At 44.4% G+C, this 12,989-nt stretch overlaps 1 protein-coding gene across 11 annotated transcripts in view; it reads right to left on the reverse strand.

Moving 5' to 3' along the window:
• The window catches only part of FOXP1 (forkhead box P1), a 689,964-nt gene that overhangs the window by 587,475 nt on the left and 89,500 nt on the right, over positions 1 to 12,989 (reverse strand). For all 11 annotated transcript variants that reach the window (XM_078385126.1, XM_072989422.2, XM_020791061.3 and 8 more), the window contains exon 2: positions 2,238 to 2,362. The gene's annotated coding sequence lies outside the window, so the exon portion shown is untranslated. The remainder of the gene's footprint in view (positions 1 to 2,237; positions 2,363 to 12,989) is intronic.

Below are 12,989 nucleotides of genomic sequence, written 5' to 3' on the forward strand. Positions count from 1 at the left end.
TAAAACAACTGAGTTGATAGTACCAAAAAATATTCACCTTCCAAGGTGAGAAGAAAAAATATATATACAATGGTGCCTCGCTTAATGATTACCTTGTTAAACACCGAAACCGTTTTACGATGAAATTTTTGTGATCGCTATTGCAATCGCAAAACGATGTTCCTATGGGAAAAAATCACTTAACGATGATCGGTCCCCTGCTTCGGGAACCGATTTTTCGCTAGATGACGATTTTAAAACAGCTGATCGGCTGCTCTAAAATGGCCGCCCACTGTGCAAAATGGCTCCCCGCTGTGCTTTAGAACAGATTCCTCGCTTTACAGGCACCGGAAAATGGCCACCCTATGGAGGATCTTCGCTGGACACTGAGGTATTTAGCCCACTGGAACGCACTGTTCAATGCATTTCAATGGGTTTTTTAATTTCGCTTCATGAGGATTTCGCTTAACAGCGATTTCAACGGAACAGATTATCTTCATCAAGCCAGGCACCACTGTATAACAATTCTTCATCCTTCTTGAAGACAAACAAGGACTTTCATTCCTAACTAGCTCAGCTGAGTTCAAGCTCTTTTGTAAGAATCTCTCCCAGTTATTCTAAGCGTCCTTCATTTGAGCAGACTGAAGTAGGCAGAAGTAATTTTGCTCCCATTATTTTTAAAGTACAGTGGTGCCCCGCAAGACGATGATAATGCGTTCCATTGAAATAGCCGTTTAGCGAAATCATCGTCTTGCGAAAAGATTTTCCCCATTGGAATGAATTGAAACCCGTTTAATTCGTTCCCATGGGGAAAATAGTCGTCGTTGTGTGAAGATCGCCCATAGGGAAGCCATTTTAAATCGCTGTCTTCCGAAGCACCCTAGGGAAGCCATTTTGCGGAGCCGCCGATCAGCTGTTGAATTAAACTGAACAATGGCTGGCTGCCCCTGCAAGCCTCGTGTTGCTGATAGCCCCTGGTGGAAGGGAGCTCCTCCGTGCCCACCTGGCCCCAGTTAATGCCCACGGGACCTCCCCTCTCAACTCCGTCTGGGGGACTTCCGTGCCGCGGTGAAAGGGAGCCGGCAAAACAAAGGTGACCTCCCTCTCTCCTCCCCCAGGCAGGGGAACCCTTGCTCAGCTCTGGAAGGGAGCTCCTGAGTGCGCACGTGGCTGGCAAAAACAAAAGGAGTTGCTAGAGACGGCCCATCTAGCAATGAGGGAACCTCCCCCTCCCGAGCCCCAGGCCGGGAAACCCCTGCTCAGTGCTGGAAGGGAGCTCCGAGTGTGCACGTGGCTGGCAGAAACAAAGCAGCCCCTGCCCTGACAGTGAAAGGAACGTCCTTCTGCAGAGATGGGGAAATCCCCTGGGGCTTCCCCCGCCCTGCTGAAAGGGTGAAAACTAAGGCTAAAAGTGCCCAGGGAGGGAATTCCTTCCGCTATCAGCCCAGGAAAAACCTCGCTGTCGCTAGCTTCTGAAGTAGCCCAGGTCGTCCCTGAAGCCACTCGCGACCCCCCCCCACTCCCCAGACGCACCTCCGGTAAGCGCTGCTTGGTGTGGGAGGGGAGGGAAGCCAAGAGGAGGCGGGGAGCCGGCGTGCGCTTCCCGCTCGGGTGACGAGAAGCAGCCAAAAAATCCTAGACTTGCTTGCTCTGGGTGGGTAGGGAAGCAAAAGGGGCGGAGGGTAACCGGTGCGCGCTGTCCCGCTCATGTAAGGAGGTAAGGGGAAATCCTGGGCTTGCCTCACTGTGTCGGGAAACCCCGTTAGTCCACGAAGCTGCTCGCAATGCCCCCCACTCCCCAGCCGCCCCCTCGCCGCCGCCCCTACGCCTCCAGTAAGCGTCGCTTGGTGTGGAAGGGAAGCCAAGAAGAGGAGGGGAACTGGGCTCACTCTCCTACTCATATAGCGAAATTCCACCATAGGAAACACTGTTTTGTGAAGCGCAATGGCGGTCGCAAAACCTCATCGTTATACGAATTCATCGTTTTGCGAGGCCATCGTCTTGCGAGGCACCACTGTACTTGAGATTTAAAAAAAAAACTTCTCAGCTTACTTAGATCCACCCAGAGATCCACCAAGAGTTCTCAATCTATTTTTTTACAACCCTGCTTTAAATTACATCAATATTTCCTTGATGTTTAGAATGTATTAATCATTATGTGGTAAAAACAAACAAAAAAAATGGGGGTTGTTTCTGAACTTTTTGGAACTGAGTTCTAAATTTGTGATACTATGCACACATTGCATTATTTGACTCACCAGTGTTAATTGCAGGTGTTATACATTTTCTTTCATGGCTGAGGAAGTTTTAGAGGGGATTAATCCCACTTCATCTCTAGCAGGTTCACAAGTAGGATTCACTCAGATAAATGACCTGTAGAATGCTGGAACAAGAAAAAAAACAAGTCAGCATTTCATAGATTAGTCCCTTTCACAAAAAGATATTATTTTTCTAGACTTGAAGCAAAATGTTTCTTGGTCCCTACTTGTCTTACAGCAAGCAGTTGGAAGAGTTGCCCCTCTCGTTCATGCTAACTATCGAACCAATTTTATACCAGTGTCACTAGAACTGGTAAATGACTTAAAGGGGATTTGCAGAAAATCTGTGCCTGAGGACATACCTGAACCCATTCCAATCTCATGTATTTATCCTATGGAAGACAGAAAAAAGCCATCCTCCTGTTACTTTTCACAAAAATAATTTTAAAAAATAAAATATTGTCTAATTATGATAACAGGTAAAAATATGATAATAGGTAAAAAGTATTTAAACTTTATGCACAAAAAACCACTATTTTAATTCTCTCTTCTTCTTCCTATATATTCCTAAAGGAAGTGCTCATTTTAATATTTTAAGAACAGGGTTTTGTTACATATAGGTACAAACAACAGGTTAGACTAGAATGATTTTTTTTTTGCGCAAGTACAGAAAGACACATCTCAACTCCACAATCAACTTGTAGCCTGAAGGAAAAGATAGACAACAAGCACAAAAACAAGTATAAGGGGCAATCTAATCAAATTAGAAAGTCTGTCCTCAAAGGGATTGGAAATACAGTATTACAAACTTCTATACCATAGGGGAAAGATGATACCATTAAGTTTTCTGACTTGCATACAAAAGATATGCATACATATTTGATCAATAATATCTAGCTTGTTAATTCTGAGAGATGGGTTAAAACAACAACTAATTACATGGAGCAGGTGGAACCCCAAATCAGATGTAAGTGCATGTTTGGGAATCCATCCTTAAAAACAACTGGTGCATTGAAGCAGATTAAGAGGTGATCAAATATACCTTATTTTCTTGTTTACTTTCCATCTTCAACAACCTCCACTCAGTCACAATGTCTACAGGGAACGTAAATGGAGCAGCTGCCTAGTCCCCATAGCCAAGGCATCAGGCTGTTTACAAAACAGTTCTACCAGCAACCAATAAAGCAAAACAATACAGCACTGTCTCCATATTATAATAATGGACCTTGCTTTAATTCTAAGAAGAAATAAGCTAAATTTTAGTTACAGATTTATGCCACATAAATATGCACACAAACTTAATTTTATCTAATGCCCCTTTGTGACACTAAGATCCCAGAAATCAAAGCAAATGTGGCTTTTGAGAAAGTTATGAATGACTGATATCTCAGTATCTTACTGTCTCAATGCCTTGCTGTATTTCCATATTGCAATCTGCCATAAACATTTCTTGGATATAAAGAACAAATATTATTTTTGTACTTTTATTCTATAATAAGCTATTGGGCTGTTGCTGTTTAGTCGTTAAGTCACGTCCAACTCTTCGTGACCCCATGGACCAGAGCATGCCAGGCCCTCCTGTCTTCCACTGCCTCCCGCAGTTGGGCCAAATTCATGTTAGTAGCTTCGATGACACTGTCCAGCCATCTCATCCTCTCTCGTCCCCTTCTCCTCTCACCTTCACACTTTCCCAACATCAGGGGCTTTTCCAGGGAGTCTTCTCTTCTCATGAGATGGCCAAAGTATTCGAACCTCAGCTTCAGGATCTATTCTTCCAGTGAGCACTCAGGGTTGATTTCCTTCAGAACTGATAGGTTTGGGTTTGTTCTCCTTGCAGTCCAGGGGACTCTCAAGAGTCTCCTCCAGCACCACAATTCAAAAGCACCAAATCTTCAGCGGTCAGCCTTCTTTATGGTCCAGCTCTCACTTCCATACATCGCTACTGGAAAAACCATAGCTTTGACTATGCGGACCTTTGTCGGCAAGGCTATGTCTCTGCTTTTTAAGAGGCTGTCTAGCTTTGTCATCGCTTTCCTCCCAAGAAGCAGGCGTCTTTTAATTTCGTGGCTGTCACCATCTGCACAGATCATGGGGCCCAAGAAAGTAAAATCTGTCACTGCCTCCATAATTCCTTCTCACTTTCTGCCATCAGAGTGGTATCATCTGCATATTGGAGATTGTTGATATTTCTTCCAGCAATCCTGATTTCCGGCTTGGGATTCATCTAGTCCAGTCTTTTGCATGATGTATTATGCATGCAAGTTAAATAAGCAGGGGGACAATATACAGCATTGTCGTACAGCAGTTAGATCTCTGGTTCCTCTGCCCCTTCGAAATCCAGTTTCTACTTCTGTGATTTCTTGGTCCACATACTATTGAAGCCTGCCAAGGAGGATTTTGAGCATAACCTTGCTAGCGTGTGAAATGAGTGCAATTGTACGGTAGTTGGAGCATTGGTGCTGCCCTTCTTTGGGATTGGGATGTAGACTGGTGTTTTCCAATCCTCTGGCCACTACTGAGTTTTCTAAGTTTGGAGTGAAGAACCTTAACAGCATCATCTTTTAATATTTTACACAGTCTCATTGGAATGCCATAAGCTCCACTGGCCTTGTTGTTAGCCAAGCTTTCTAAGGCCCACTTGACTTCACTCTACAGGATGTCTGGCTCAAGTTCAGCAACCACACTATCTGGGTTGTCCAGGACATCCAGATCTTTCTGGTATAAATCCTCTGTGTATTCTTGCCACCTCTTCTTGATATCTTCTGCTTCTGTTAGGTTCCTGCCATTTTTGTCCTTTATCATCTCCATCTTTGCACAAAATGTTCCTTTAATATCTCCAATTGTCTTGAACAGATATCTGGTTTTTCTCTTTCTATTATTTTCCTCTGTTTCTTTTCACTGTTCATTTAAGAAGGCCCTCTTGTCTCTCCTTGCTATTCTTTGGAAGTCTGCATTCAATTTTCTGTAACTTTCTCTATCTCCCTTGAATTTAGTTTCCCTTCTCTTCTCTGCTATTTGTAAGGCCTCGTTGGACAGCCACTTGGCTTTATTGCATTTCCTTTTCTTTGGGATGTTTTTTCCTCTTGTCTCCTGTACAATGTTACGAGCCTCCTTCCATAGTTCTTCAGGCATTCTGTCCACCAAATCTAGTTCCTTAAATCTGTTCTTCACTTCCACTGTGTATTTATAAGGGATTTGGTTTAGATTACACTTGACTAGCCCAGTGGTTTTTCCTACTTTCGTCAGTTAAAGCTTTAGTTTTGCTAAAGCTGATGATCAGAGCCATAATCAGCTCCAGGTCTTGTTTTTGCTGACTGTATAGAGCTCCTCCATCTTTGGCTGAGGAGAATATAATCAATCTGATCAATCTGATTTCGGTATTGCCCATCTGATGATGTCCATGTGTAGAGTCACCTCTTGTGTTGTTGGAAGAGTGTTTGTGATGACCAGCTTCTTCTCTTGACAAAACTTGACTAGTCTTTGCCCTGCGTTGTTTTGAACTCCAAGGCCAAACTTCCCTGTTGTTCCTTTTATCTCTTGACTCACGACTTTAACATTCCAGTCCCCTATAATGACAACATCTTTCTTTGGTGTCAGTTCTAGAAGGTGTTGTAAATCTTCATAGATTTCAGCCTCTCCAGCATGAGTGGTTGGTACATAAACTTGGATTACTGTGATGTTGAAAGGTCTGCCTTGGACTCGTATTGAAATCAATCTATAATTTTTGAGAATGTATCCCAGTACAGCTTTTCCCACTCTTTTGTTGACTATGAGGGCTACTCCATTTCTTCTACAGCAGAGATCCCCAACCCCCAGTCCGCAGCCCAGTGCCGGTCCGTGGCATGAGCCAGACCGGGCCACGGAGACAGACCTCCTGTCGCACAGCTGATTCATGGGAGCATCGTGCTGCACTGCCGAGTTACTTTAGACTGCCATGCATGTGGAAGGGCAGCCCACTAGAACAGCATCCATTTCCCTGTCTAGGCCCCTCGTTCCCTTCGCCAGCCTTTGCTAACTGGCCCCTTCTGCCGCCGCCCCAAGCAAGCAACACACGAGCTTAAGGTGGCAGTAGATTGATTTCATTCGATTCTGAGGCAGGCGCACAGCATCTTGAGGAAGGCAATGGGGGATTCGCTGTTTAGAAAACAAAATAGGAAAGCTAAAGCAGATCATGTGCACACAGCACGTCCACATGAAGGGCGTTGCCTCCCCACCCACCCACCCCCGACATCTTGGTGACCAAAACTCCTTTCTGCTTATAGGGCCAAAGTTTTGGGGGGAAATCTATCTTCCTTCCACCCCTCCACTTTCGCAGGAGCAGCTGCGCCTGCTCCCTTTCTTTTCTTTCCAACCCCAAAACAGCCCCAGCACCGCGGCTCAGCTGAGCCAAGAGGGGATCATTGTGTTCACCATGTGGGCTTGGCTTCTCAGCCAATGGATGGCCGGCGAAGCCGCCTGAATCCCCACCCGCTCCTTCGCCCTCCCCTCCTTTTTTCTGGTGCTGTGGCTGCTCCCAGTGATTAATTTTTGTCATATGACTGTCTCTCTCACACACACACCCCTGCCGAATGGGGTCGGATTTGCGGAACTAGCTTGCTGTCCCAGCTGCGAGCCGAGTGTGCTCTAGCTCCGGCTAGCCTCCATGGGGCAGAGCAAGAGGTAGCAGCGTTGCGACCCCCAACTCCACCGCCGTGTTCCCAAAATGCCACCCACAACCACCTTGTCGTAGGAGCTGTTCAACAAAAAGACCGGCTTGCTCGCCCCCTGCAAGGAGCTCAAGGAGGAGGGCGCCTTCAGGTGGGGAAAAGAAGAGGAGGTGAGGCAAGGTGGCCGAAAGGGCGCAGGGCTGTGGGCACGGAACGGGGACCGGCGGGGGCCTTCCTTTCAGCTTTTTGCCAGATTGCCCGCAAGTGCACCACAGTCTGTATACTGTGCACAATCAGCACCACGCTTCCTCCTCCTCCTCCTCCATCTCCATCCTCAACTCAAGGAAGAAGACTTGGGGGGGGATTTGCCTTTTTATTTTCCTTCCGTTTTCTCCCCCCTCTGTCCTGAGGAGCCCGGAGGGAGGGAGGTGCCTTGGCTCGGGCTGCCTTGGTGGCCACGCAGCTGATCTTCCGCCTAGGCGGAAATCACACGGAGGTGTATTCGTCATGCGTCAAAACTTTGGACAAACGCTGGCTCTATGGCTTGGAAACGGAAATGAGCACCACCCCCTAGAGTCAGACATGACTGGACTAAATGTCAAGGGGAACCTTTACCTTTTTTTCCTACCTGAATTCTCACAACATACGATGTAACCTTGCTAAGTTAATAAAAAGGGTTCTCAAGGCGTTGCCTTTAGGGTCCACTGGCTCGGTCATCTGTGGCTCACTTCTCTGTACTTTCTCTAAGGCTAATTGCTTTCCTAATTGTCTGTGATCACCCACATCATTGGCCTTCCTTTTGTTCTGTGATCACTTACACAGGATGTCAATGTTTGTTCTTGCCATCTTCTGTTTGACCACATCCTGCTTACCAAGGTTCATAGATCTTACATTCCAGGTTCCTATGCAGTATTTTTCTTTGCAGCATCAGACTTCCAGGCATGTCCGCAGCTGAGGGTCCTTTTGGCTTTGGCCCAACCACTTCATTAGCTCTGGAGCTACTTGTCCTTGTCCTTTATTTAATATTTAACAATACTACTTTAATTTTCAGTGAAAATCGCAATTTGTAGGACAATGTTAAATGAGTAAATGATTCCAAAAAGAGTGAACTATTAAAATATGGAAAAAAAATGTTTACTTCAACTTTGAGCAACTGACCAATACTGACCTACTAACTATAAAAAAAGTTTGCTGATCTTCAATGCGGATTTCAACACCATGCTTTATTCCTTGAAAGGGGCCTCCCAGTTCTAAGATTATTATTATATTAGGATTGCTATAAATCAGATTCAACCTAAGGACATGCAACAACAACCAGAAATAAAGTGCTAGCCTAATAGATAATGTGTATGCTTTTAAACAGCTTTAGATACCTGATTTGTCGCTTTGCATAGCCTGAAAAGATAACAATATTCATAGATTATATGTGAACAAACTATGGATTCCATGGCAATCCCCACTTACCTCTGATCAGTTATCAGAGACAACTGGGATTCCTTCCTCTGGCTCATTGTGGATGGAGCAGGGCCTTCAAAATAAGGCTGGAATCCAGACCCTCAAGACTGACCTCATGTCACTTAGGCCCATGACATGAGGTCTATGGGCCGAAGTTAAATCCCTCTGAGAACCACTGAGTCACACAACTATCTGACTGATTGAACAAATAGGTCATGGTTATTTCCCATTCCCTACAGTTAAATGTGCTGAAACATTAACAGTGCTTCAGGTAGAGTTATGTAGTAATGAAATCACATTGTTCTTTTGACTTTCATGCTACAAGAAATTTTGACTACCAGCAACTGGCAATAGTTCTTCCCTTTTCTTGCTAAGGTTCTTCTCATTGGAGACAAGCCAAAGATCAACCTATAGCACTTAGTAGTTTCTACAGGTAAAATAAATATTTTTAAAATGTTGAGGAAGGGGAACTGACAAAAACCAACCAATAGCCAATTTTTATTTAAAATCCAGGTTACAAAGTCGAAAAGTCCAGAAACAACAAATCACCTTATGGCACTTCTAAGAGTAACAAATTGTATTTGGCACAAGCTTTCACAGGCATAACCCACTTGTTTGGATGCAGTTGTTTATTTGTAAACTGGCTTTGTTTCTTGTCATTGTGGATGTGATAAAAGGAAATAAAGTTAAAAAATGGTACTCCCAAAACTGCCATTCCTTCTCCACCCTATGTTACAAAATAACTATCCAATTGAGGAAACATAATTAGTTGTATACAGTACTCTTTTAGGTGGCATCCCATAATTAAGGAATAATAGATGAACTGAGTGTCCTTTGGGTTAGCTCACTAATAAAACATTTATCAATTTATACTTTAAAATACAGTGGTGCCTCGCACAACGAGTGCCTCACACAACGATGAATTCACACAACGATGCCTTTTTCTGTTAAATTTGCTGCCTCACACAGCGATGTTTCCTATGGGGGATTTTCACACAACGATCTCCCTTTTCGCTCCTGTAAAAGTGTCTTACAATGTTTGGACGCTGTTTTAAATGATTGCAATGGTTAGTCCACCTCCTGAAACCTATGCAAACTGATTTTGGTGTTGTTCTGACACTTTGTTAATTTATGATGATTTTTTGTTTTTTCTCCATAGGAAACCATTGGATGGTCTGTCTAATGGTTTCCAATGGAAAAAACAAAAAATCATCATAAATTAACGAAGTGTCAGAACAACACCAAAATCAGTTTGCATAGGTTTCAGGAGGTGGACTAACCATTGCAATCATTTAAAACAGCGTCCAAACATTGTAAGACACTTTTACAGGAGCGAAAAAGGACTTCGTAAAGGCATTGAAATGTATTGAGTCGGCTTCAATACATTCCAATATAGGAAACATTGTTTCACTCAACGATGTTTCCTATGGGTTTTTTCACTTAAAGACGGCAATCCGTTCCAATTGGAACGGATTAACCGGTTTTCAATGCATTCCTATGAGAAATGGTGTTTCACAGAATGATGTTTCACACAACGCTGATTTTTTTGGAACCAATTAACATCGTTGTGTGAGGCACCACTGTATACCCATGAACTCTCTATTAACAAGATTTGAAAAGAACTTCCTACAGGCAACTGCCTCTCCAGTATACAGTGGTGCCTCGACTTACAACCATAATCCATTCCAGAAGATGGACGTAACTCGAAATGGCCGTAAATCGAAGCACCATTTCCCATAGGAATGCAATGGAATGGGATTAATCCGTTCCAGCAGAAAAAAAGCACAAAAAAACACCAAACCACACTCAGCCCCAATGCAATGTGAGGGGCTGAAAAACAAGGCAAAAAAAAAAAAAACCCCTCCCACACACTCAGCCCCAACACAATGCGAAAGGCTGAAAAACGAAGCAAAAAAGCACCCTCTCTCACACACAGTTAGCCCCAGTGCAATGCAAGGGGCTGAAAAACAAAGCAAACACACACACACACACACACACCAGTCAGCCTCATCGGAACACAAAAACACCCCCCCCACACACACACACACACAGCACAGCAACATAACCCTCCCAAAACCAAACCCAGGCTGCAAAACAAAGTAAATGTACTTACTCTCAAGGAGCAGAAAGCAGCACCAGGCAATCCCAAGCCTCCTCCGACGCACACTCTCTAACCATTGGGGTGAAAGAGCTACAAAGAAGCTCTTTCCTGACCAACTGTTAGCCCTCTAATTTGAATTTTCCGCCTTTTTTTCCCTGCCTCTTTTTATTGCAACTTGAAGCTCCGGCCACAAGTCAAAGCAAAATTTTCCGGCCGGAGCTGGTCGCAACTCGAAATGGTCGTACGTCGGGACAGTCGTTAAGTCAAGGCACGACTGTACCTCCAGGTTGCGGGAGAGGAGTAGGCCAGGCTATTTTTCAGAGACAGTTAACATGTTTAAATAATATTTACAAAGCAGTTCAACGTGGCAAACTGAAAGCATTATTGCAGCTCAGGAGCCTGTTTCAAAGAGTCTTTTGGAATACAGGCACTCAAAAAACCACATAAGTATAAGTGTATTGACTAGTGTGCAAAAATAGATGCCCAGATACTCCTCTTAGTCAAAAATCTTTCCAAATAAGTAAATGACATTTCAGACCTTATAAACACATTACCTTTACAGCCAAGAAATATTTTCCTCATTTCTCTCTCTCTCTCTCTTTGTTACAGTAAATTCTTTTATAGGAGGTTTTCAATTCCTTATCCCTTTAATCTGTATTGTAAACTCATCTCTGTCCTTGCCAGGTTCTCTTTAGAACCAATGACAACAGAAGCGCCACCAAGGGCTAACCTCCTGAACATTCAGCTTTCTCAGTGTATAGCACAAGCATGCCCACATCCCTGTGGTTTCCTTTTATCTCCCAGGAAAGTCATCAAAAAGAGCACCTCGGCCTCCCATGTGATTTTGAGTGTTGCCACTACAAACAAGAGGTACACAGAGGAAGCATTTAACGATATGATTTCTACATACTGGCAACACAGGTAACATTCAGAACCACATGGTTACCAATCTCTGTGTATAACACCACTGTTTCTTTCTCCCCTACTCTGCTTTCAAGCTTTTGTTCCCTCAACCCTGCTTGGTATTTCAAAAAAAAAATCCAGTCATTTATCACCTAGGACCTCTCCCTTTGATATCCAAATCTATCATTCTTCACCCAGTTAAATTATTTATCCTTCACATTTAACAAATTAAGGAGGGAAACCAAACTGATTGAGAGGGGGGGAAAGCATGTCAAAGTAATTATGCAACCTTACTCTAGGAAAGAATTAAATTAAGGACAGCCTAGCCCTAAGTACTGACTGGTTAACCACCTTTGAATAAAACACTGAGGTTGATCACATTTCAGTAGATTCTTATGCCATGTTGGAAAATGGTTGTTGTTGTTGTTGCCACATTCATCCCTGTAAGAGAGCGTGCCTCCACAGGCTTGTTCAGGCAGAAAAAAGCTACAAGGTAGGCACTAAGAGACTGGTTTGTGTATTACAAAGCAACAGCTATGAATCTCATCTATGCCATACATAAATCAGTGGTTCTTAACCTTGGGTTACTCGGATGTTTTTGAACTGCAACTCCCAGAAACCCCAGCCAGCACAGCTGGTGGTGAAGGCTTCTGGGAGTTGCAGTCCAAAAACACCTGAGTAACCCAAGGTTAAGAACCACTGCCATAAATTATCTACTTGGCCATAGCCAAGATCCTCTCTCTCCTTCCTTTAATCTATACCTCCTCAGGTACTGCAAAGGAGCGGGCTTTATTTTCCCTAAAGAGTTGTTCTGAGGATTACAGCAGCTATTGTGGTCGTGGGATTCTGGGAGTTTTAGTCCACCAAATAACTCAGTAGAACTTGGCTCCCAGTTAAACGTTTGTAACACGGCAGACTTCCACTGCCAGCTCAGAAGTAACTCTTACCAAAATCAATACGGTCATCGACTACAGGGTTTCAGTCTTAGTCTACAATCAGGTCCAAAGTTCAGGCCTCATCGTCATCATCATCTTAGAACTTCAGAGCTGGAAGGGACCCTGTGGATCATCGAGTCCAGACCCTTCCAAGGAGGCAGAATGGGGACGTGAACTCTAAAGCTCTTGCTCTGCAGTCAGATGCCTTAAACCAGGGGTCCCCAACGCCAAGTCCGTGGCCCAGTGCCGCTCCGTGGCATGGCAGGACTGGGCCGCGGAGACAGATCTCCTCCCCCACACACACTCCACCCACCCACCCCACACATACAGCTCGCCACCCCCACACACGGGTGCCTCTCCCACATGCAAGCGTGCCCCTCACCTCTGCGAGCATGCCCCACCTCTTCATGCATGTGCGCAAGAGTGCTCCGCCCCTCCAAGAGTGCCCTCCGCCCCTTTGCGCATGTGCACGAGCATGCTCCGCCCCATGAGCATGCTCCACCACCAACCCCAGTTCTATAACACTGGCTAACTCCTAGCACACCACTATAGAGGTCAGGAGTTCCCATCGTAACCAACTGCTGTAAGATGTTAATCGTAGAAATCCTAAAACTCTAGGGTCTTGTGAGAACAATAGTGAGGTGAATATCTGCTCTACATCTGCACCAAAGTAGCTTTTGATAAGACCAATATGATTCTTTAGAAATTCCAT

This window comes from Pogona vitticeps, chromosome 2, assembly GCF_051106095.1.
Source record: "Pogona vitticeps strain Pit_001003342236 chromosome 2, PviZW2.1, whole genome shotgun sequence".
NCBI lineage: Eukaryota > Metazoa > Chordata > Lepidosauria > Squamata > Agamidae > Pogona > Pogona vitticeps.